Here is a 25568-nt window from a genome sequence, read left to right on the forward strand (position 1 = left end):
TTCAAGCTACTGACCTCTGTACGCCTAGTAGTCAGTCAGACTCAAAGAAGTCTGACAAACAAAAAGAAAGCCGGTCTGCTCAGCCGGCCAACAAAAAAGAAGAAAGCAAAAAGAGAAAAGAAGTCTGGGCGGTTAGTGATTCTGACCAACCGTCCCAAAAGAAAAAGAGAGAGTTTAAACCGTACGTCCCCAAGTACGAGTTTAACAAAGACTGCAACTCCATCCTCATGGAGGTAAAGGACCGAATCCAATGAAGAGTTTCGTCCAGTCGCGGAACAAAAATAAATTTTGCTAGTTCCATGAGGAGGTTGGCCATGACACCAACGACTGCTTCAGTCTACAGCGGACGTTGGACCGTCTGGCTGACAAAGGGCTTCTAAAGTCCTACATTTCTAAGTCCCCAGCTGGGGCAAAGAAGAAAAACAAGGGTCAGTCCCCCAAGACTACCCATCAGCCTACTAGTAGCTCGAATACCGACAAGGATCCAGTCTACACTATAGCAGGCGGATTTTCATGTGGTGGCCCTACCATCCGGGGCACCAAGAGCCATCTTCGAAAGATGGACAAGGATGATGATGATGAGCAGGCGTCTGCCAGTTCCACCTTCCCAGACGTCCTCATAACTAAGAAGGACAAGGGTAGCGTCCGCCGTACGCATGACGACCCGGTCGTCATTGAATGTAAGGTTGCCAACCAGCTGGTTGGACGGATCCTTATTGACACCGGCAGCTCGTCGGACATTATCAGCCTCCGGTGCCTGTAGAAGCTGAAATACAATGTCAGCTGCATGCATCCGGTCACCCACCCCTTGGTTGGTTTTGGGGGTGGGATGGTCTACCCATCCGGAAGAATTGACTTGCCCATCCGGCTGGGAGAAAAAGGCCAGGGACGACATATTGTCGTCAGATTCTTGGTCGTTGAGGAGTTGACCGCCTACAATATCATCCTTGGTAGGCCAACCCTCAACGAAGCCAAGGCGGTAATCATCCCGTCTCTCATGCTCATCAAGTATGAGCGGGATGATGGCTTTGTTGGTTCCCTGAGCGGGGATCAGAAGACGGCTCGGGAGTGCTACCTCTCAGCCGTTAAAGACACTGTGGCCTCAGACGGCCAAGAGAAGGAACCAATAGACCTTGACGATGTCAAGGATGCCAATCCTGCCTCACCAGCCATTGGTAAGAAAAGAAAAGCGCCTCTGCCGGTGGAGGTGAAAAAAGAGAAAAAATAGCAATCACTGACCGGGGAACGATCAGACGAGCTCCGTTCCCAACCGGCTGGTGAAAACATTGATCTCGCTTTGGATGACAGCCGTCCAGAGCGTATTATGAAGGTTGGGACGGTTGCTTATGCTACTCTGGGTGCAAGCTTGCACCTTCTGCTGAAAGAATTCAAAGACATCTTTGCTTTTGAAGTGGAAGAGATGCCAGGCGTCAGCCCGGATCTCGCTGTCCACAAACTCGCCGTGGATCCTAAAAAGAAGCCCATCTGGCAAAAGAAAAGAAACCATGGCGAGGAAAGAAGTCAGGCGGCAGCTGCCGAAGTCAAAAAGCTGCTAGACGCCAGGTTCATTCGGCCTTGTAATTTCCTCGACTGGGTGGCCAATGTGGTCCTTGTTAAGAAACCGAATGGGACCTGGCGCATGTGTGTTGATTACACAGACCTCAACAAGGCGTGTCTAAACGAAAGTTACCCGCTTCCAAAGATCGACAGTCTGGTCGATTCTACAGCCGGTCACGCCTTGATGAGCTTTAGGGATGCCTACTCCGGCTTCCATCAGATACACCTCTGGAAAAAAGATCAAGAGAAGACGGCCTTCGTCACTGATTTGGGGTTATTCTGCTATACTGTGATGCCGTTTGGCTTGAAGAATGCGCCTGCCACCTTCCAACGGATGATTAATACAGTCTTCATTAATCAAATTGGGAGGAATGTGGAGGCGTACATCGATGACATGATAGTCAAATCCAAGCAACAGATGGATCATCTGGCCGATCTCCGAGAAACGTTCACCACCCTCAGGCGGCATAAGGTCATGTTAAACCCCAAGAAATGCGTCTTTGGTGTTGAGTCTGGGAAGTTTCTCGGATTCCTAATTGATTAGAGGGGGATAAAGGCTAACCCCGAAAAGATACAGGCGGTAATTGACATGAAGTCACCCCATTCTGTCAAGGAAGTTCAGAGACTAACTGGTTGCCTAGCCGCCTTAGGAAGGTTCCTCAGCCGGTTAGGCGAAAAATGCCTTTACTTCTTCCAAGCAATCAGGAAGAAGACCAGGTTTGAATAGGGAGACGATGCTGAGACGGCATTTCAGAAGCTAAAAGAGCACTTGCATTCTCTGCCTAGGCTGGTCAGTCCTCTGCCTAGGGAGACGTTGTACATGTATTTGGCCGTCTCAGATCATGCTCTCAGTGTCGTTCTCCTTGCTGAGCGAGACGACGTTCAGCTCCCAGTTTACTTCATTAGCCATGTTCTAAAAAATGCTGAACTCCGGTACCCCATGGTTGAAAAATTTGGCCTTGCTTTGTACATGGCATTCAAAAAATTGAAGCCTTACTTTCTGGCTCATCCAGTGGTGATTTACACCGACCAGCCACTCAAGCGGCCAATGTCTACTTTGGAGTCAGCCGGCAGAATGTTGAAATGGGCTATTGAAATGCAAAGTCTTGAAATCACTTACGAACCAAGGAAGGCAGTGAAAGGTCAGGCGTTTGCTGACTTCATTGTTGAAATGACCCGTCCGGTGGCTCCGGATAATCTTGATCAGGTTTGGAAAGTGTATGTAGACGGGAGCTCTACAAAGAACGGCTGTGGTGCAGGCGTAATCTACGAGTCTCTTGAGGGGGACAGATATGAGTATGCACTACGGTTCAAGTTTCAGGCCTCAAACAATGAGGCGGAATATGAAGCCTTGCTAGCCGGAATCCGCATGTGTAAGGCGGCAGGGGCAACAAAAATTGACGCCTACTTTGATTCACAGCTGGTCGTTAGCCAGTATGAGGGAAAATTTGAGGCAACTCACCCGGCTATGATCAAATATCTTCAGGCGGTGAAAGAGGAGGCTAGGTCACTTGAGGAGTTTCATTTGAATCAAGTGCCCAGGTCTGACAACAACCAGGCGGATGCACTGTCAAAACTTGCATCTTCCGCCTGCCATGATACGCCTCGATCAGTCTTTTGGGAAGTTCTTGAAAAAAGAAGCATCTATGAAGACCCCATTAGAGTCCTGGACCAAAGCTCTACCTGGATGGATGGCATCCGGGCATACCTCTCAGACGGTACACTTCCTGATTCGCCACAGGAGGCCGCCGTTCTGAAAAAGCGAGTAGCAAGCTTCGAGTTGAGAAATGGAGAACTCTTCAAGGCGGGGTTTCTTAAGCCTCTTTTGAAGTGTGTAACCCCAGAAAAGGGGAAAGAAGTTCTTGAAGACTTGCACTCAGGATTCTGCGCCTCCCACATAGGCGGCAGATCCCTAGCCGTCAGAGCCAGACAACATTACTTTTGGCCCACTCTGGAGGCAGACGCCAAGGAGTTGGTGAAGAAATGTGACAAGTGCCAGAAATTTGGCAAACTTATTCACCGTCCGGCTATTGATCTGACGGCCATCCACAGCCCAATCCCGTTTGCAAAATGGGGCATGGACATCTTAGGTCCTTACACGCCTGCCCCAGGCGGAAAGTGTTACATCTTGGTGGATGTGGATTACTTTACCAAGTGGGTAGAGGCTGAGGCGGTAAAGAATATCAAGACATCAGACGTCATCTCTTTCATCTGGAAGAATGTCATCACCCGGTATGGGGTTCCTATGTCCATGGTGTTTGATAATGGTCCTTAGTTTGAGACGCCTCAGCTAAAAACTTGGTTGGGAGATCAAGGGATCTCAAGTTGTTTTGCATCAGTCGGCCGTCCCCAAGCAAACGGCCAGGTTGAAGCCTTCAACAAACTGATCTCAGACGACATTAAGAAGAAAATTGAAAGAGCCGGTGGCTTATGGGCTGAGGAATTAATCCATGTCCTATGGGCCATCCAGACAACAGCAAAGGGGGCAACCGGTGAAACCCCATTTCTCATGGTTTACGGTGCTGAAGCCGTCTTGCCCATTGAACACTATGAGCCGACTCTTAGAGTCATGCTTTATGATGAAGAGGCAAACTGGGAGGCAATGCGCCTGACATTGGACTCACTCCCGGAACGCAGGGGCAATGCCGTCTTGCGTCATGAGATTTACCGTCTGAGAATGACAAGAGCCTACAACAAGAAAGTACACAGGCGTCCTTTGAAAGTGGACGACCTAGTGTTACGGAAAATGGAGGCAACCGGTAGGGCCAATGAGCTTGGAAAGCTAACTTCAAATTGGGAAGGCCCCTACCGGATTTATGAAGAAGTAAGAGACGGCACCTACCGCCTGGAAACTCCAGACGGCAGGCGCCTGCCTAGAACTTGGAATGTAGACAATTTGAAAAAGTACTACTTCTGAGATTTGTAATGTTTGTAAACAAGAAGTAAATTAATGAGAAATTGCCTTTTGTTTTCACTTGTTTATTTCTCTGACTTTGTCACTTGAAAATTGAATTAACGTCTGATTGACGAGAGGCCAATGGCCAGATAATTAAGCTAAGCACAAAACCGCTTAGTGGCTATACAGCCGGTCTCAAACAAGACCAGAAGGCCAATGGCCGGATGGCTGCTTTTCCCATAAATTCGCCTATCCCAACATGGACAAAGGCGTCCGGCGACTCCCCTCCGGGTGCAATCGTCACAGAGAGAAGCCAACCTGCTTACTCTACGTACAAATGTAGGCGGCCACGATTGGACGGCTGAATCAGCCATCCATAGCCATCTGACCTGAACAGTCTAAGGAACGACCAAGTTTCGGAACCCGGATGACCAATGACATCAGTCGGCGACCGACTGAAGTTCTTACTTAGCATTTTTTCGTTTTAAATTGCATACATCCTCGTTTGGGGCAAAAGAGTTGTGCAATGGCTATACAATCTCTACCTAGACGGTCAACACCGTCTAGATAGTGATTGGAACGCCTGTTAATGTACGGCTGTGCACTTGGTTTGGGGCAATCACTACTGTGATTGATTGACTTACAAACGTATCATGCTCTATGCAGCATAAGATGTTCCCAAGTCAATCAACCAACTCCACTTGAAACCAACCGTATACTTTTGATAAGTTAGGCAGAGATCGTCGCATGCTTTTGATAAGTTAGGCAAATATTGAAAATGCAAAAAATTGAAATGAAATTGAAGTGCAAACACAAGCGCAAAGTAATAAAAACCGACTCAGTCGGTGCATTCATTGAATTTCCACCCAGCCAAACGGCTGTGATGGATTAATGTTAACCGGACCCCGTCCGGGTAAAGGAAATTGTTTGACAACACGGCCCTACAGCCGGTAAAGATACAAATATACTCGGCACACAAGCCAGAAAAGCAAGTTTGGTGGCATACTGCCGCAGATAAATAAAAAAAAGAAAGAAATTGGCACACAACCGCCGAATTCATTGCCCCGCAGACGGTCCCTCCTGGCCCTTTTCCCCTTCTTCTTCAGTCTCGGGGGCTTCAGGCTCGGGGTGCTCAGTTTTGGCCCAGGCGAGGAAAGACTCAGGCTCTGGCTCACCCTTCTCTCTCAGGTATATCACCTCTTCAGCATATTTGTAAGCCAGAGCCCAGACGCCATAATCCTTGTTTGGATACAAGGCAGCCCAGGCGATCTTCATCATGGCCTCGCTGTCGGCGGCCATCTCAGCTACCAGGCGGTTTTGATCCGCCTGTAGAGTCGCTCGGAAGTTATCCTGAGCTTTGGCCGCCTCCTTCTCCAGCTTCGCAACCTTGCTCTTCAGATCAGTGTTCTCTTTCGAGACACCCTGAAGCTTCTCAAGGTCCTCCTGAGCCTTCTGGAGGTCCTCCCTGAGCTTAGGGAGGTCCTCCTCCGCCTGTTTCTGGGTCGTCTCTGCATCCGCCTCCTTCTGCTTGGCCGCCCGCAAGTCCGCCTCCAGCTCTTGGATCTTGGCCGCCAGTGTCATTTGGGTTGCTTTAGTTTCAAGATCGTCAATGATACACGAGTATAAAGCAACATTATTGGCGTCTGAGGCGGACTGCTTGGCCCGTCGTACCCCATCCCGCTTGCGGGTGTAAGGACGCTTGAGCCCGTCTACCCGCAGAAGAGCCTGCAAAAGCAAACAGGGTTAGCACTGCAGGCGGAGAAAAACTTGGAGAAAAAATGATTCAAAATTATTCAAGTGTCTTACCTCAGCCAGGATGGACAAGATACGTTCAAGATTGAACGTCTCAATCCCCGGGATAGCATCCTTATCCCGCTTGCTCACAGCCTCCAGCATGGCCTTGGCGTGCTTCTGGACGTCTGGCCAGCGACGTGATTGATCTGCACCACAATCAGCGTCAGAGTGTGAAGCTAAAGCAGCACCAATCTGGTTCCGACCGTCTGAGGATGACGTCTGCTGGGAGTGTGATTTCACTCGCAACGGCCACCCCAGCTCAGGCGGGGATTCAAAAGGGTTCTTACCTGCAGAGCCGGCCAGACGAGAGCCGCTGGCAGGTGCGGTGAACCCCCCGGTTGCAGATAGGGGGTTGGCCAGGTCGAGGCCTAGGGAGCCACTCACCTTCTCCGTTCTTCCCCCTATCCGCATCTGAGTCTTCCTGCCTGGGGCGTTGGGAGTTGCTGTGGAGGCTGCCTTTTTCTAGGACTTGCTGGGGTTAGAGGCGGTGGTCTCCTCCCTTGCCCGTTTGAGTTTTTTCTCAAACGTCTTATCCACCTATCCCCCCTAAGAAAATAAACAAGTTAATGTTAGCAGTCGAAGAAAGCAAACTTTGAAAGCAAACTCAAGAAATGAGTCAGACGTTTACCTTGGCCTTGAGTTCCCTCGCCTGAGCCTCGGCCAGGTCTCTGCGGATTTGAGCAGAGGACCGCCTGGGAGTCTTCTCGTCTGGCAACATGTTCAACGTTTCTTCTGCAAAAAACAAAAAGGAATTGGTTAGTACATCATTAAAAACGATTCCGAGACAAAAGTACTACAGACGGATATTGATTCAGGCACATACGTCTGGTGAACATGTGCCCTAGCCCGCAGGCGGCTAGGAAGCATGGGTCCCTGAGCCAGGCGCTCTTAGGGATCCAGTTTTTGGGGACTTTTATTGTCTCCCCGGTTGACAGTGTGGCGTCTGTGAGGCCGAAGAAGTCAGCCTCAATTATTTTATCGAAGTCCTCATCCGGGATCCGGGGCAGACAGCATTTCCGACCCAGAAGGTCGGGCTTTTTATTGTATTGGCGGAGCTCGCAATTTTCCCGCCTGGTTGGGGCCGTCAGCAGGTAGAATCTGTGCTTCCAGCTATCAAATTTGGAGACCTTATCCAAGGTCATCATATATTGAGGAAACGTGGTCAAAGTATACCACACTCTGTACCCGCCTGGGGTGCGGCTAAGATAGTGCATCTTAGCAAAAGCTTCCCAGCCGGGGTGAATTCCTTGGAACTCACAGGCGGCAACATACCCCAGAATGTTTGCCCAAGAATTGGGGGTAAGTTGCCAGACTCCGAGGTCGTAGCCTCTCAAGATTGCCTTCACCGCCTGGTGAAGGGGGAAGCGCAAACCAGCCTTGAACGCCGCCTCGTAACAACCGAAGTAGCCGTTGGCGATTCGTTCAGTGTGTTCCCAAGAAATGGTGCCGTCTGCAGGAGGCACCCTTATTTTGTACCCGTCTCCTAACGGGTGCACTTTCAAAAAAATTTCAAGGCCTCTTTCCATGAGGTCCCTGTCTTTGTTGGAGACGTGGATCTTGTAGGGATCGTCCTTCTCGTTCCACTTCTTTTTCTCTTCTTCCTCGCTATCCTCAAGCGGGGGAAGATCATCACTGCTCTCAGAAGAGGAGACAGAAGCTGAGGCGGCCTCCTCACCGCCTTGGTCGCACTCGTCCAAAAACGAGTCTGGAGGAGTTGGGGGGCCACGCGGAGGGGATCTCTCCGGAGCCGTCTGGTGTTCTGAGCCAGACGTCTCTCCCTCAGGAGTTTGGCCGCCTGAGCCTTCACTCCTATAATTCGGATCATGTGTCGTCTGCATAGTCCGAGCCATTGTGTCCTGCACAGACGCGCAAATGGTCGGAATCCAAGCATGAGGGTGGTCCCAACACCCTGAGACGGCACTACCAGTCCTAGACTCAGCCGTTCCTGGTGAACGGCTGGATTCTAACCTAGGTTGTACCGTGTGTGTTGGTGATGAATCCATTTATTGCAAGAAATATGTACAAGCGGTAAAATGAAAAAGAGCTGAGAGTGTCAGAGACGGTACCTTTAGATTTGAGATCTGAAGGTAGACGGGTCCGCCTGTGTTGAGAAGAATGAGTTTTCTTAAAACTTGCGCTTAACTCAGACGGATGACTTCTGCTCTCTCTTTCAAGATTCTCTCAAAGTTCTCTCTGAAAAAATTTTGTGAAACGTACAAAAATAATGAGGGTAAACGGCTATATAAGGAGGGTAAATTAAGGGGTATTCCTATAATTTACTCAGATAGTGAACAGTAAAATTTTGGCGGTAAAATTACCACCAATCAGAGAGTGACGCGTGTCACAGATGCCACGTGGCGTGCCACGTCACATCTGTGAGGGGCAAATGTTTAGGGTAATTTTACCCCGCCATGTGGACCAACCAGAGGGTGACACGTGTCAGCCCCAGGGTGGTCCAAAGTTGACTTATCCCTGCTTGACACGTGTCATCCCAGATATTTAAAGATGACGGCCTTCAGGCCTAAATCCCGAGAAAGCTGTAAAACGGCGCAGCCCACCACTGATTAGGGTTCTGTGACCTAATCAGGGGCACAATTCCCAAGGACCCTATAAATAGGGAGATTCCCCTCTTTTGGAGGGCACGTTCTACCATTTATTACAAACTGTCCCTTTGATAGAGACAACTGAGCTTGGAACCCGAGCAGATCCCCACCTAAATTTCCCAAGGACCCTATAAATAGGGAGATTCCCCTCTTTTGGAGGGCACGTTCTACCATTTATTACAAACTGTCCCTTTGATAGAGACAACTGAGCTTGGAACCCGAGCAGATCCCCACCTAAATTTCCGCACCTTTTTCTCTCCTTGCAAATTACTAACTTGATCGTCGGAGGCGGAGCACCTACCAACTGTTGTCTCCGTTTGTCTTGCAGGTACAGGCCGCACCGGACCAGTATTCGAGCTGTAACTCTCCCGAGGGACAAAAACACCCAAAACAATTCAATAAAGCTAATTGAATAAAATGAAAGTCAAACACATTTAGACAAAGCTTTTTGAATCAAATGAAAGTCAAACACATTCAAACAAAGCTTTTTGAATCAAATGAAAGTTAAATGCATTCAATAAAGCTAATTAAATCAAACAAAAGTCAAACACATTCAAACAAAGCTTTTTGAGTCACATGAAAGTCAAATGCATTCAACAAAGATAATTGAATCAAACGAAAGTCAATCACATTCAAACAAAGCTTTTTGAATCAAACGAAAGTCAAATGCATTCAAACAAAGTTTTTTGAGAAAATGAAAGTCAAATGCATTCAACAAAGATAATTGAATCAATGAAAGTCAAACACATTCAAACAAAGCTTTTTGAGTCACATGAAAGTCAAATGCATTCAACAGAGCTAATTAAATCAAATGAAAGTCAAGTGCATTCAACAAAGCTAATTGAATTAAATGAAAGTCAAACACGTTCTAACTAAGATTTTAAATCAAATGAAAATTAAACACATTCAAACAAAGCTTTTTTAATCAAATGAAAGTCAAATGCATTCAACAAAGCTAATTGAATCAAATGGAAGTCAAACACATTCAAACATAGCTTTTAGAATAAAATGAAAGTCAAATGCATTCAATAAAGCTAATTGAATCCAATGAAAGTCAAACACATTCAAACAAAGCATTTTGAGTCAAATGAAAGTCAAATGCATTCAACAACGCTAATAGAATCAAATGAAAGTCAAACACATTCAAACAAAGCTATTTGAATCAAATGAAAGTCAAATGCATTCAATAAAGCTAATTGAATCAAATAAAAGGCAAACACATTCAAACAAAGCTTTTTGAGTCACATGAAAGTCAAATGCATTCAACAAAGCTAATTGAATGAAATGAAAGTCAAGTGCATTCAACAAAGCTAATTGAATCAAATGAAAGTCTAACACGTTCAAACTAAGCTTTTTGAATCAAATGAAAATTAAACACATTCAAACATAGCTTTTTTAATCAAATGAAAGTCAAATGCATTTAACAAAGCTAATTGAATCAAATGGAAGTCAAACACATTCAAACATAGCTTTTTAAATCAAATGAAAGTCAAATGCATTCAATAAAGCTAATTGAATCAAATGAAAGTCAATCACATTCAAACAAAGTATTTTGAGTCAAATGAAAGTCAAATGCATTCAACAAAGCTAATTGAATCAAATGAAAGTCAAGTGCATTCAACAAAGCTAATTGAATAAAATGAAAGGCAAACACATTCAAACAAAGGTTTTTGAATCAAATGAAAGTCGAACGCATTCAACAAAGCTAATTGAATCAAATGAAAGTCACACACATTCAAACAAATCTTTTTGAATCAATTGAAAGTCAAATGCATTTAACAAACCTAATTGAATCAATTGAAAGTCAAACACGTTAAAAAAACGCTTTTTTTTTAGTCAAATGAAAGTCAAGTGCATTAAAAAAAACTAACTGAATCAAATGAAAGACAAACACATTCAAACTAAGCTTTTTGAATCAAATGAAAGTCAATCACATTCAAACAAAGCTTTTTGAATCAAATGATAGCCATATGCATTCAACAAAGCTAGTTGAATCAAATGAACGTCGAACACATTCAAACAAAAATTTTTGAATAAAATGAAATTCAAAGGCATTCAACAAAGCTAATTGAAACAAAAGAAATTCAAACACATTCAAACAAAGCTTTTTGAATTAAATGAAAATCAAACACATTTAAACCAAGCATTTTGAATCAAATGAAAGTCAAACACATTCAAAAAAAGCATTTTTAATCAAATGAAAGTCAAATGCATACAACTAAGCTAATTGAATCAAATGAAAGTCAAACACAAACAAACAAAGCTAATTAAATCAAATGAAAGTTAAACACATTCAAACCAAGCATTTGGAATCAAATGAAAGTCAAACACATTCAAACAAATCATTTTTCATCAAATGAAAGTCAAATGCCTAGAACAAAGCTAATTGAATCAAATGAAAGTCAAACACATTTAAACAAAGCTATTTGAATCAGATGATAGTCAAATGCATTCAATAAAGCTAATTGATTCAAACAAAAGTCAAACACATTCAAACAAAGCTTTTTGAGTCACATAAAGTCAAATGCATTCAACAAAGCTAATTAAATCAAATGAAAGTGAAGTGCATTCAACAAAGCTAATAGAATCAAATGAAAGGCAAACACATTCAAACAAAGGTTTTTGAATCAAATGAAAGCCAAACACATTCAAACAAAGCTTTTTGAATCAATTGAAAGTTGAACGCATTTAACATAGCTAATTGAATCAAATGAAAGTCAAACACATTCAAACCAAGCATTTTGAATCAAATAAAAGTCAAACCCATTCAAACAAAGCTTTTTTAATCAAATGAAAGTCAAATGCTTTCAACAAAGCTAATTGAATCAAATGGAAGTCAAATACATTTAAACATAGCTTTTTTAATCAAATAAAAGTCAAATGCATTCAACAAAGCTAATTGAATCAAATGGAAGTCAAACACATTCAAACATAGCTTTTTGAATCAAATGAAAGTCAAATGCATTCAATAAAGCTAATTGAATCAAATGAAAGTGAAGTGCATTCAACAATGCTAATTGAATCAAATGAAAGGCAAACACATTCAAACAAAGGTTTTTGAATCAAATGAAAGTCGAACGCATTCAACAAAGCTAATTGAATAAAATGAAAATCAAATACATTCAAACAAAGCATTCTTAATCAATTGAAAGTCGAACGCATTCAACAAAGCTAATTGAATCAAATGAAAGTCAAACACATTCAAACAAAGCTTTTTGAATCAAATGAAAGTAAAATACATTCAAAGAAGCTAATTGAAGCAAATGAAAGTCGAACACATTCGAACAAAGCATTTTGAATCAAATGAAAGTCAAATCCATACAACAAAGCAAATAAAATTAAACGAAAGTCAAACACATTCAAAAATAGCTTTTTGAGTCAAATGAAAGTCAAATGCATTCAACAAAGCTAATTGAATCAAATGAAAGTCAAGTGCATTCAACAAAGCTAATTGAATAAAATGAAAGGCAAACACATTCAAACAAAGGTTTTTGAATCAAATGAAAGTCGAACGCATTCAACAATGCTAATTGAATCAAATGAAAGTCACACACATTCAAACAAATCTTTTTGAATCAATTGAAAGTCAAATGCATTTAACAAACCTAATTGAATCAATTGAAAGTCAAACACGTTAAAAAAACGCTTTTTTTTAGTCAAATGAAAGTCAAGTGCATTAAAAAAAACTAACTGAATCAAATGAAAGACAAACACATTCAAACTAAGCTTTTTGAATCAAATGAAAGTCAATCACATTCAAACAAAGCTTTTTGAATCAAATGATAGTCATATGCATTCGACAAAGCTAGTTGAATCAAATGAACGTCGAACACATTCAAACAAAAATTTTTGAATAAAATGAAATTCAAAGGCATTCAACAAAGCTAATTGAAACAAAAGAAATTCAAACACATTCAAACAAAGCTTTTTGAATTAAATGAAAATCAAACACATTTAAACCAAGCATTTTGAATCAAATGAAAGTCAAACACATTCAAAAAAAGCATTTTTAATCAAATGAAAGTCAAATGCGTACAACTAAGCTAATTGAATCAAATGAAAGTCAAACACAAACAAACAAAGCTAATTAAATCAAATGAAAGTTAAACACATTCAAACCAAGCATTTGGAATCAAATGAAAGTCAAACACATTCAAAAAAATCATTTTTCATCAAATGAAAGTCAAATGCCTAGAACAAAGCTAATTGAATCAAATGAAAGTCAAACACATTTAAACAAAGCTATTTGTATCAGATGATAGTCAAATGCATTCAATAAAGCTAATTGATTCAAACAAAAGTCAAACACATTCAAACAAATCTTTTTGAGTCACATAAAGTCAAATGCATTCAACAAAGCTAATTAAATCAAATGAAAGTGAAGTACATTCAACAAAGCTAATAGAATCAAATGAAAGGCAAACACATTCAAACAAAGGTTTTTGAATCAAATGAAAGCCAAACACATTCAAACAAAGCTTTTTGAATCAATTGAAAGTTGAACGCATTTAACATAGCTAATTGAATCAAATGAAAGTCAAACACATTCAAACCAAGCATTTTGAATCAAATAAAAGTCAAACACATTCAAACAAAGCTTTTTTAATCAAATGAAAGTCAAATGCTTTCAACAAAGCTAATTGAATCAAATGGAAGTCAAACACATTTAAACATAGCTTTTTTAATCAAATAAAAGTCAAATGCATTCAACAAAGCTAATTGAATCAAATGGAAGTCAAACACATTCAAACATAGCTTTTTGAATCAAATGAAAGTCAAATGCATTAAATAAAGCTAATTTAATCAAATGAAAATGAAGTGCATTCAACAATGCTAATTGAATCAAATGAAAGGCAAACACATTCAAACAAAGGTTTTTGAATCAAATGAAAGTCGAACGCATTCAACAAAGCTAATTGAATAAAATGAAAGTCAAATACATTCAAACAAAGCATTCTTAATCAATTGAAAGTCGAACGCATTCAACAAAGCTAATTGAATCAAATGAAAGTCAAACACATTCAAACAAAGCTTTTTGAATCAAATGAAAGTAAAATACATTCAAAGAAGCTAATTGAAGCAAATGAAAGTCGAACACATTCGAACAAAGCATTTTGAATCAAATGAAAGTCAAATCCATACAATAAAGCAAATAAAATTAAACGAAAGTCAAACACATTCAAAAATAGCTTTTTGAGTCAAATGAAAGTCAAGTGCATTCAACAAAGCTAATTGAATCAAATGAAAGTCAAGTGCATTCAACAAAGCTAATTGAATAAAATGAAAGGCAAACACATTCAAACAAAGGTTTTTGAATCAAATGAAAGTCGAACGCATTCAACAAAGCTAATTGAATCAAATGAAAGTCACACACATTCAAACAAATCTTTTTGAATCAATTGAAAGTCAAATGCATTTAACAAACCTAATTGAATCAATTGAAAGTCAAACACGTTAAAAAAACGCTTTTTTTTTAGTCAAATGAAAGTCAAGTGCATTAAAAAAAACTAACTGAATCAAATGAAAGACAAACACATTCAAACTAAGCTTTTTGAATCAAATGAAAGTCAATCACATTCAAACAAAGCTTTTTGAATCAAATGATAGTCATATGCATTCGACAAAGCTAGTTGAATCAAATGAACGTCTAACACATTCAAACAAAAATTTTTGAATAAAATGAAATTCAAAGGCATTCAACAAAGCTAATTGAAACAAAAGAAATTCAAACACATTCAAACAAAGCTTTTTGAATTAAATGAAAATCAAACACATTTAAACCAAGCATTTTGAATCAAACGAAAGTCAAACACATTCAAAAAAAGCATTTTTAATCAAATGAAAGTCAAATGCATACAACTAAGCTAATTGAATCAAATGAAAGTCAAACACAAACAAACAAAGCTAATTAAATCAAATGAAAGTTAAACACATTCAAACCAAGCATTTGGAATCAAATGAAAGTCAAACACATTCAAACAAATCATTTTTCATCAAATGAAAGTCAAATGCCTAGAACAAAGCTAATTGTATCAAATGAAAGTCAAACACATTTAAACAAAGCTATTTGAATCAGATGATAGTCAAATGCATTCAATAAAGCTAATTGATTCAAACAAAAGTCAAACACATTCAAACAAAGCTTTTTGAGTCACATAAAGTCAAATGCAGTCAACAAAGCTAATTAAATCAAATGAAAGTGAAGTGCATTCAACAAAGCTAATAGAATCAAATGAAAGGCAAACATATTCAAACAAAGGTTTTTGAATCAAATGAAAGCCAAACACATTCAAACAAAGCTTTTTGAATCAATTGAAAGTTGAACGCATTTAACATAGCTAATTGAATCAAATGAAAGTCAAACACATTCAAACCAAGCATTTTGAATCAAATAAAAGTCAAACATATTCAAACAAAGCTTTTTTAATCAAATGAAAGTCAAATGCTTTCAATAAAGCTAATTGAATCAAATGGAAGTCAAACACATTCAAACATAGCTTTTTGAATCAAATGAAAGTCAAATGCATTCAACAAAGCTAATTAAATCAAATGAAAGTGAAGTGCATTCAACAAAGCTAATAGAATCAAATGAAAGGCAAACACATTCAAACAAAGGTTTTTGAATCAAATGAAAGCCAAACACATTCAAACAAAGCTTTTTGAATCAATTGAAAGTTGAACGCATTTAACATAGCTAATTGAATCAAATGAAAGTCAAACACATTCAAACCAAGCATTTTGAATCAAATAAAAGTCAAACATATTCAAACAAAGCTTTTTTAATCAAATGAAAGTCAAATGCTTTCAACAAAGCTAATTGAATCAAATGGAAGTCAAACTCATTTAAACATAGCTTTTTTAATCAAATAAAAGTCAAATGCATTCAACAAAGCTAATTGAATCAAATGGAAGTCAAACACATTTAAACATAGCTTTTTGAATCAAATGAAAGTCAAATGCATTCAATAAAGCTAATTTAATCAAATGAAAGTGAAGTGCATTCAACAATGCTAATTGAATCAAATGAAAGGCAAACACATTCAAACAAAGGTTTTTGAATCAAATGAAAGTCGAACGCATTCAACAAAGCTAATTGAATAAAATGAAAGTCAAATACATTCAAACAAAGCATTCTTAATCAATTGAAAGTCGAACGCATTCAACAAAGCTAATTGAATCAAATGAAAGTCAAACACATTCAAACAAAGCTTTTTGAATCAAATGAAAGTAAAATACATTCAAAGAAGCTAATTGAAGCAAATGAAAGTCGAACACATTCGAACAAAGCATTTTGAATCAAATGAAAGTCAAATCCATACAACAAAGCAAATAAAATTAAACGAAAGTCAAACACATTTAAAAATAGCTTTTTGAGTCAAATGAAAGTCAAGTGCATTCAACAACGCTAATTGAATCAAATGAAAGTAAAACACATTCAAATAAAGCTTTTTGAATCAAATGAAAGTCGAACGCATTCAACAAAGCTAATTGAATCAAATGAAAGTCAAACGCATTCAAACAAAGCTTTTTGAATCAAATGAAAGTAAAATGCATTCAAGGAAGCTAATTGAAGCAAATGAAAGTCGAACACATTCAAACAAAGCATTTTGAATCAAATAAAGTCAAATCCATTCAACAAAGCTAATTGTATAAAATGAAAGTCAAACACATTCAATCAAAGCTTTTTGAATCAAATGAAAGTCAAATGCATTAAATAAACCCAATTGAATCAAATGAAAGTCAAACAAATTCAAACAAAGATTTTTGAGCAAAATGAAAGTCAAATACATTCAACAAAGCTAATTGAATAAAATGAAAGTCAAACACATTCAAACTAAGCTTTTTCAATCAACCGAACGTCTAACACATTCAAACCAAGCTTTTTGAATCAAATGAAAATCCCATGCATTCAACAAAGCTAATTGAATCAAAAGAAAGTCAAACACATTTAAACAAAGCTTTTTGAATAAAATAAAAGACAAATTCATTCAACGAAGCTAATTAAATCAAACGAAAGTCAAACACATTCAAACCAAGCATTTTGAATCCAATGAAAGTCAAACACATTCGAACAAAGCACTTATAATCAAATGAAAGTCAAATGCATGCAACAAAGCTAATTGAATCAAATGTAAGTCAAACACATTCAATCAAAGCTTTTTGAATCAAATGAAAGTCAAATGCATTAAATAAAGCCAATTGAATCAAATGAAAGTCAAACACAATCAAACAAAGATTTTTGAGTAAAATGAAAGTCAAATACATTCAACAAAGCTAATTGAATCAAATGAAAGTCAAACACATTCAAACTAAGCTTTTTGAATCAACCGAAAGGCAAACACATTTAAACAAACTATTTTAAATAAAATAAATGACAAATTCATTTAACGAAGCTAATTAAATCAAATGAAAGTCAAACACATTCAAACTAAGCATTTGGAATCAAATAAAAGTCAAACACATTCAAACAAAGCATTTTGAATAAAATGAAAATCAAATGCATTCAACAAAGCTAATTGAATCAAATGAATGTTAAACACATTCAAACCAAGTTATTTGAATTAAATGAAAGTCAAATGCATTCAATAAAGCTTATTGAATCAAATGAAAGTCAAACACATAAAAAAACAAAGCTTTTTAAGTCAAATGAAAGTGAAATGCTTTCAACAAAGCTAATTGAATCAAATAAAAGTCAAACACATTTTAACAAAGCTTTTTGAATCAAATGAAAGTCAAATGCATTCAAAGAGGCTAATTGATGCAAATGAAAGTCGAACACATTCAAACCTAGCATTTTGAATCAAATGAAAGTCAAACACATTCAAACAAAGCTTTTTGAATCAAATGAAAGTCAAATGCATTTAACAAAGCTAATTTAATCAAATGAAAGTCAAACACATTCAAACAAAGCTTTTTGAATCAAATGAAAGTAAAATGCATTCAAAGAGGCTAATTGAAGCAAATGAAAGTCGAACACATTCAAACAAAGCATATTGAATCAAATGAAAGTCAAACCCATTCAAACAAAGCATTTTGAATAAAATGAAAGTCAAATCCATTCAACAAAGCTAATTGAATCAAATGAAAGTCAAACACATTCAATCAAAGCTTTTTGAATCAAATGAAAGTCAAATGCATTAAATAAACCCAATTGAATCAAATGAAAGTCAAACACATTCAAACAAAGATTTTTGAGTAAAATGAAAGTCAAATACATTCAACAAAGCTAATTGAATCAAATGAAAGTCAAACACATTCAAACTAAGCTTTTTGAATCAACCGAAAGTCAAACACATTCAAACCAAGGTTTTTAAATCAAATGAAAATCTCATGCATTCAACAAAGTAAATTGAATCAAATGAAAGTCAAACACATTCAAACAAAGCTATTTGAATCAAATAAAAGTCAAATGCATTCAACAAAACTAATTGAATCAAAAGAAAGTCAAACACATTTAAACAAAGCTTTTTGAATAAAATAAAAGACAAATTCATTCAACGAAGCTAATGAAATCTAATGAAAGTCAAACACATTCAAACCAAGCATTTTGAGTCCAATGAAAGTCAAACACATTCAAACAAAGCATTTTTAATCAAATGAAAGTCAAATGCATACAACAAAGATAATTGAATAAAATGAAAGTCAAATGCATTCAAATAAAGCTTTTTGAATTAAATGAAAGTCAAATGCATTCAACAAAACTAATTGAATCAAAAGAAAGTCAAACACATTTAAACAAAGCTTTTTGAATTAAATAAAAGATAAATTCATTCAACGAAGCTAATTAAATCAAATGAAAGTCAAACACATTCAAACCAAGCATTTTGAATCCAATGAAAGTCAAACACATTCAAACAAAGCACTTATAATCAAATGAAAGTCAAATGCATTCAACAAAGCTAATTGAATCAAATGAAAGTTAAACAGTATCAAACAAAGTTATTTGAATCAAATGAAAGTCAAATGCATTCAATAAAGATAATTTAATCAAACGAAAGTCAAACACATTAAAACAAAGCTTTTTGAGTCAAATGAAAGTCAAATGCTTTCAACAAAGCTAGATGAATCAAATGAAAGTCAAACACATTCAAACAAAGCTTTTTGAATCAAATGAAAGTCAAATGCATTCTAACAAGCTAATTAATGCAAATGAAAGTCGAACACATTCAAACCAAGCATTTTGAATAAAATAAAAGTCAAACATATTCAAACAAAGCTTTTTGAATCAAATGAAAGTCAAATGCATTTAACAAAGCTAATTGAATCAAATGAAAGTCAAACTCATTTAAACAATGCTTTTCGAATCAAATGAAAGTAAAATGCATTCAAAGAGGCTAATTGAAACAAATGAAAGTCGAACACATTCAAACAAAGCATTTTAAATCAAATGAAAGTCAAACCCATTCAAACAAAGCATTTTGAATAAAATGAAAGTCAAATCCATGCAACAAAGCTAATTGAATCAAATGAAAGTCAAACACATTCAATCAAAGCTTTTTGAATCAAATGAAAGTCAAATGCATTAAATAAAGCCAATTGAATCAAATGAAAGTCAAACACATTCAAACAAAGATTTTTGAGTAAAATGAAAGTCAAATTCATTCAACAAAGCTAATTGAATCAAATGAAAGTCAAACACATTCAAACAAAGATTTTTGAGTAAAATGAAAGTCAAATACATTCAACAAAGCTAATTGAATCAAATGAAAGTCAAACACATTCAAACTAAGCTTTTTGAATCAACCGAAAGTCAAACACATTCAAACAAAGCTTTTTGAATCAAATGAAAATCCCATGCATTCAACAAAGCTAATTGAATCAAATGAAAGTCAAACACATTCAAACAAAGCTATTTGAATCAAATAAAAGTCAAATGCATTCAACAAAACTAATTGAATCAAAAGAAAGTCAAACACATTAAAAAAAGGATTTTGAATAAAATAAATGACAAATTCATTCAACGAAGCTAATTAAATCAAATGAAAGCCAAACACATTCAAACTAAGCATTTGGAATTAAATAAAAGTCAAACACATTCAAACAAAGCATTTTGAATCAAATGAAAGTTAAACACATTCAAACAAAGTTATTTGAATCAAATGAAAGTCAAATGCGTTCAATAAAGCTAATTGAATCAAATGAAAGTCAAACACATTAAAACAAAGCTTTTTAAGTCAAATGAAAGTAAAATGCTTTAAACAAAGCTAATTGAATCAAATAAAAGTCAAACACATTCAAACAAAGCTTTTTGAATCAAATGAAAGTCAAATGCATTCAAAGAGGCTGATTGATGCAAATGAAAGTCGAACACATTCAAACCAAGCATTTTGAATTAAATGAAAGTCAAACACATTAAAACAAAGCTTTTTGAACCAAATGAAAGTCAAATGCATTTAACAAAGCTAATTAAATCAAATGAAAGTCAAACACATTCAAACAAAGCATTTTGAATCAAATGAAAGTCAAACACATTTAAACAATGCATTTTGAATCAAATGAAAGCCAAATGCATTCAACAAATTTAATTGAATCAAATGAAAGTCAAACACATTCAAACAAAGCTTTTTGAATCAAATGAAAGTAAAATGCATTCAAAGAGGCTAATTGAAGCAAATGAAAGTCGAACACATTCAAACAAAGCATTTTGAATCAAATGAAAGTTAAACCCATTCAAACAAAGCGTTTTGAATCAAATGAAAGTCAAATCCATTCAACAAAGCTAATTGAATCAAATGAAAGTCAAATACATTCAATCAAAGCTTTTTGAATCAAATGAAAGTCAAATGCATTAAATAAACCCAATTGAATCAAAGGAAAGTAAAAAACAATCAAACAAAGATTTTTGAGTAAAATGAAAGTCAAATACATTCAACAAAGCTAATTGAATCAAATGAAAGTCAAACACATTTAAACTAAGCTTTTTGAATCAACCGAAAGTCAAACACATTCAAACCAAGCTTTTTAAATCAAATGAAAATCCCATGCATTCAACAAGGCTAATTGAATCAAATGAAAGTCAAACACATTCAACAAAGCTATTTGAGCCAAATAAAAGTCAAATGCATTCAACAAAGCTAATTGAATCAAAAGAAAGTCAAACACATTTAAACAAAGCTTTTTGAATAAAATAAAAGACAAATTCATTCAGCGAAGCTATTTAATTCAAATGAAAGTCAAACACATTCAAACCAAGCATTTTGAGTCCAATGAAAGTCAAACACATTCAAACAAAGCATTGTTAATCAAATGAAAGTAAAATGCATACAACAAAGCTAATTGAATGAAATGAAAGGCAAACACATTCAAACAAAGGTTTTTGAATCAATTCAAAGTCGAACGCATTTAAAAAAGATAATTGAATCAAATGAAAGTCAAACACATTCCAACAAAGCTTTTTGAATCAAATGAAAGTCAAATGCATTCCAAAAGGCTAATTGATGCAAATGAAAGTCGAACACATTCAAACCAAGCATTTTGAATCAAATAAAAGTCAAACACATTCAAACAAAGCTTTTTGAAACAAATGAAAGTCAAACACATTCAAACTAAGCCTTTTGAATCAACCGAAAGTCAAACACATTCAAACAAAGCTTTTTGAATCAAATGAAAATCCCATGCATTCAACAAAGCTAATTGAATCAAATGAAAGTCAAACACATTCAAACAAAGCTATTTGAATCAAATAAAAGTCAAATGCATTCAACAAAGCTAATTGAATCAAAAGAAAGTCAAACACATTTAAACAAAGCATTTTGAATAAAATAAATGACAAATTCATTCAACGAAGCTAATTAAATCAAATGAAAGTTAGACACATTCAAACTAAGCATTTTGAATCAAATGAAAGTTAAACACATTCAAACAAAGTTATTTGAATCAAATGAAAGTCAAATGCGTTCAGTAAAGCTAATTAAATCAAATGAAAGTCAAACACATTAAAACAAAGCTTTTTAAGTCAAATGAAAGTCAAATGCTTTCAACAAAGCTAATTGAATCAAATAAAAGTCAAACACATTCAAACAAAGCTTTTGGAATCAAATGAAAGTCAAATGCATTAAATAAAGCTAATTGAATCAAATGAAAGTCAAACACACTCAAACAAAAATTTTTTAATCAAATGAAAGTGAAATGCATACAACAAAGCTAATTGAATCAAAAGAAATTCAAACATATTCAAACAAAGCTTTGTGAATCAAATGAAAGTCAAATGCATTCAAAGATGCTAATTGAAGCAAATGAAAGTCGAACACAATCAAACCAAGGATTTTGAGTCAACTGAAAGTCAAAAACATTCAAACAAAGCATTTTGAATCAAATGAATGTCAAATGCATTCAAAGAAGCTAATTGAAGCAAATGAAAGTCGAAAACATTCAAAAAAAGCTTTTTGACTCAAATGTAAATTAAATGCATTCAACAAAATAAATTGAAACAAATTAAAGTCAAACACATTCAAACATAGCTTTTTGAGTCAAATGAAAGTCAAATGCATTCAACAAAGCTAATTGAATCAAATGAAATTCAAACACATTCAAAAAAAGCGATTTGAATCAAATGAAAGTCAAATACATTCAATAAAGCTAATTGAATCAAAAGAAATTCAAACACATTTAACCAAAGCTTTTTGAATCAAATGAAAGTCAAATGCATTAAACGAAGCTAATTATATCAAATGAAAGTCAAACACATTCAAACCAATCATTTTGAATCAAATGAAAGTCAAACGCATTTAAACAATGGATTTTGAATCAAATAAAGCAAAATGCATTCAACAAAGCTAATTGAATCAAATGAAAGTCAAACATATTCAAACAAAGCTTTTTGAGTCAAATGAAAGTCAAATGCATTCAACAAAGCTAATTGAATCGAAAGAAAGTCAAACACATTCAAACATAGCTTTTCGAATAAAATGAAAGTCAAATGCATTCAATAAAGCTAATTGAATCAAATTAAAGGCAAACCCATTCAAACAAAACATTTTTAATCAAATGAAAGTCAAATACATACAACAAAGCTAATTGAATCAAACGAAAGTCAAACATATTCAAACAAAGGTTTTTGAATCAAATGAAAGTCAAATGAATTCAACAAAGCAAATTGAATAAAATGGAAATCAAACATATTCAAACTTAGCTTTTTGAATTAAATCATAGTCAAATACATACAACAAAGCTGATTGAAGCAAATGAGAGACGAACACATTCAAACAAAGCATTTTGAATCAAATGTAAGTCAAATCCATTCAACAAAGCTAATTAAATCAAATGAAAGTCAAACACATTCAAACAAAGCTTTTTGAATCAAATGAAAGTCTAATGCATTAAATAAAGCCAATTGAATCAAATGAAAGTCAAACACATTCAAACAAAGATTTATGAGTAAAATGAAAGTCAAATAAATTCAACAAAGCTAATTGAATCAAATGAAAGTCAAACACATTCAAACTAAGCTTTTTGAATCAACCGAAAGTCAAACACATTCAAACAAAGCTTTTTGAATCGTATGAAAATCCTATGCATTCAACAAAGCTAATTGAATCAAATGAAAGTCAAACACATTCAAACAAAGCTATTTGAATCAAATAAAAGCCAAATGCATTCAACAAAGCTAATTGAATCAAAAGAAAGTCAAACACATTTAAACAAAGCTTTTTGAATCAAATGAAAGACAAGCTCTCTCCACGAAGCTAATTAAATCAAATGAAAGTCAAACACATTCAAACCAAGCATTTTGGAATCAAATAAAAGTCAAACACATTCAAACAAAGCATTTTGAATCAAATGAAAATCAAATGCATTCAACAAAGCTAATTGAATCAAATGAAAGTCAAACACATTCAAACAAAGTTATTTGAATCAAATGAAAGTCAAATGCATTCAATAAAGCTAATTGAATCAAATGAAAGTCAAACACATTAAAACAAAGCTTTTTAAGTCAAATGAAAGTCAAATGCTTTCAACAAAGCTAATTGAATCAAATAAAAGTCAAACACGTTCAAACAAAGCTTTTTGAATGAAATGAAAGTCAAATGAATTCAACAAAGCTAATTGAATCAAATGAAAATCAAACACATTCAAACAAAGTTTTTTGAATCAAGTGAGAGTCAAATGCATTCAAAGTGGCTAATTGAAACAAATGAAAGTCGAAAACATTCAAACCAAGCATTTTGAATCAAATAAAAGTCAAACCCATTCAAACAAAGAACTTTGAATCAAATGAAAGTCAAATCCATTAAACAAAGCTAATTGGATCAAACGAAAGTCAAACACATTCAAACAATATAATTTAAATCAAATGAAAGTCAAATGCCTTCAATAAAGCTAATTGAATCAAATGAAAGTTAAACACTTTAAAACAAAGCTTTTTGAGTCAAATGAAACTCAAATACTTTCAACAAAGATAATTGAATCAAATGAAAGCAAACACATTCAAACAAAGCTTTTTGAATGAAATGAAAGTCAAATGAATTCAACAAAGCTAATTGAATCAAATGAAAATCAAACACATTCAAACAAAGTTTTTTGAATCAAGTGAGAGTCAAATGCATTCAAAGAAGCTAATTGAAGCAAATAAAAGTCGAACACATTTATATTAAGCTTTTTGAATTAAATGAAAGTCAAACGCATTCAAACAGAGTTTTTAAATCAAATGAAAGTCAAATGCATTCAACAAAGCTAATTGAATAAAATGAAAGTTAAACACATTCAAAAAAAGCTTTTTTAATCAAATGAAAGTCACATGCATTCAATAAAGCCAATTGATTCAAATGAAAGTCAAACACATTCAAACAAAGCTTTTTGAGTCAAATGGAAATCAAATGCATTCAACAAAGCTATTTGAATCAAAAGAAAGTCAAACACGTTCAAACTAAGCTTTTTGAATCAAATGAAAGTCAAACACATTCAAACAAAGCTTTTTTAATCAAATGAAAGTCGAATGCATTCAACAAAGCTAATTGAATCAAATGGAAGTCAAACACATTCAAACATAGCTTTTTGAATCAAATGATAGTCAAATGCATTCAATAAAGCTAATTGAATCAAATGAGAGTCAAACACATTCAAACAAAGGTTTTTCAATCAAATGAAAGTCAAATGCATTCAGCTAAGCTAATTGAAACAAAAGAAAGTCAAACACATTTTAACAAAGATTTTTGATTCAAATGAAAGACAACTGCATTCAACGAAGCTAATTAAATCAAATGAAAGTCAAACACATTCAAACGAAACATTTTGAATCAAATGATTGTCAAACACATTCAAACAAAACATTTTTAATCAAATGAAAGTCAAATGCATACAACAAAGCTAATTGAATCAAATGAAAGTCGAACAATTCAAACAAAGGTTTTTAAATCAAATGAAAGTCAAATGCATTCAATAAAACTAATTGAATCAAATTAAAGTCAAACACATTCAAACATAGCTTTTTGAGTCAAATGAAAGTCAAATACATTAAACAAAGCTAATTGAATCAAATGAAAGTCAAATGCATTCAAGAAAGCTAATTGAATCAAATGAAAGTCAAACACATTCAAACCAAGCATTTTGAATCAAATGAAGTCAAAGACATTCAAACAAAACATTTTTAATCAAATGAAAGTCAAATGCATACAACAAAGCTAATTGAATCCAATGTAAGTCAAACTCATTCAAACAAAGCTAATTAAATCAAATGAAAGTCAAACACATTCAAACAAAGCTTTTTAAAACAAATGAAA

This window comes from Chenopodium album, chromosome 11 (assembly GCF_948465745.1).
Source record: "Chenopodium album chromosome 11, dcCheAlbu1.1, whole genome shotgun sequence".
Classification (NCBI taxonomy): Eukaryota; Viridiplantae; Streptophyta; class Magnoliopsida; order Caryophyllales; family Amaranthaceae; genus Chenopodium; species Chenopodium album.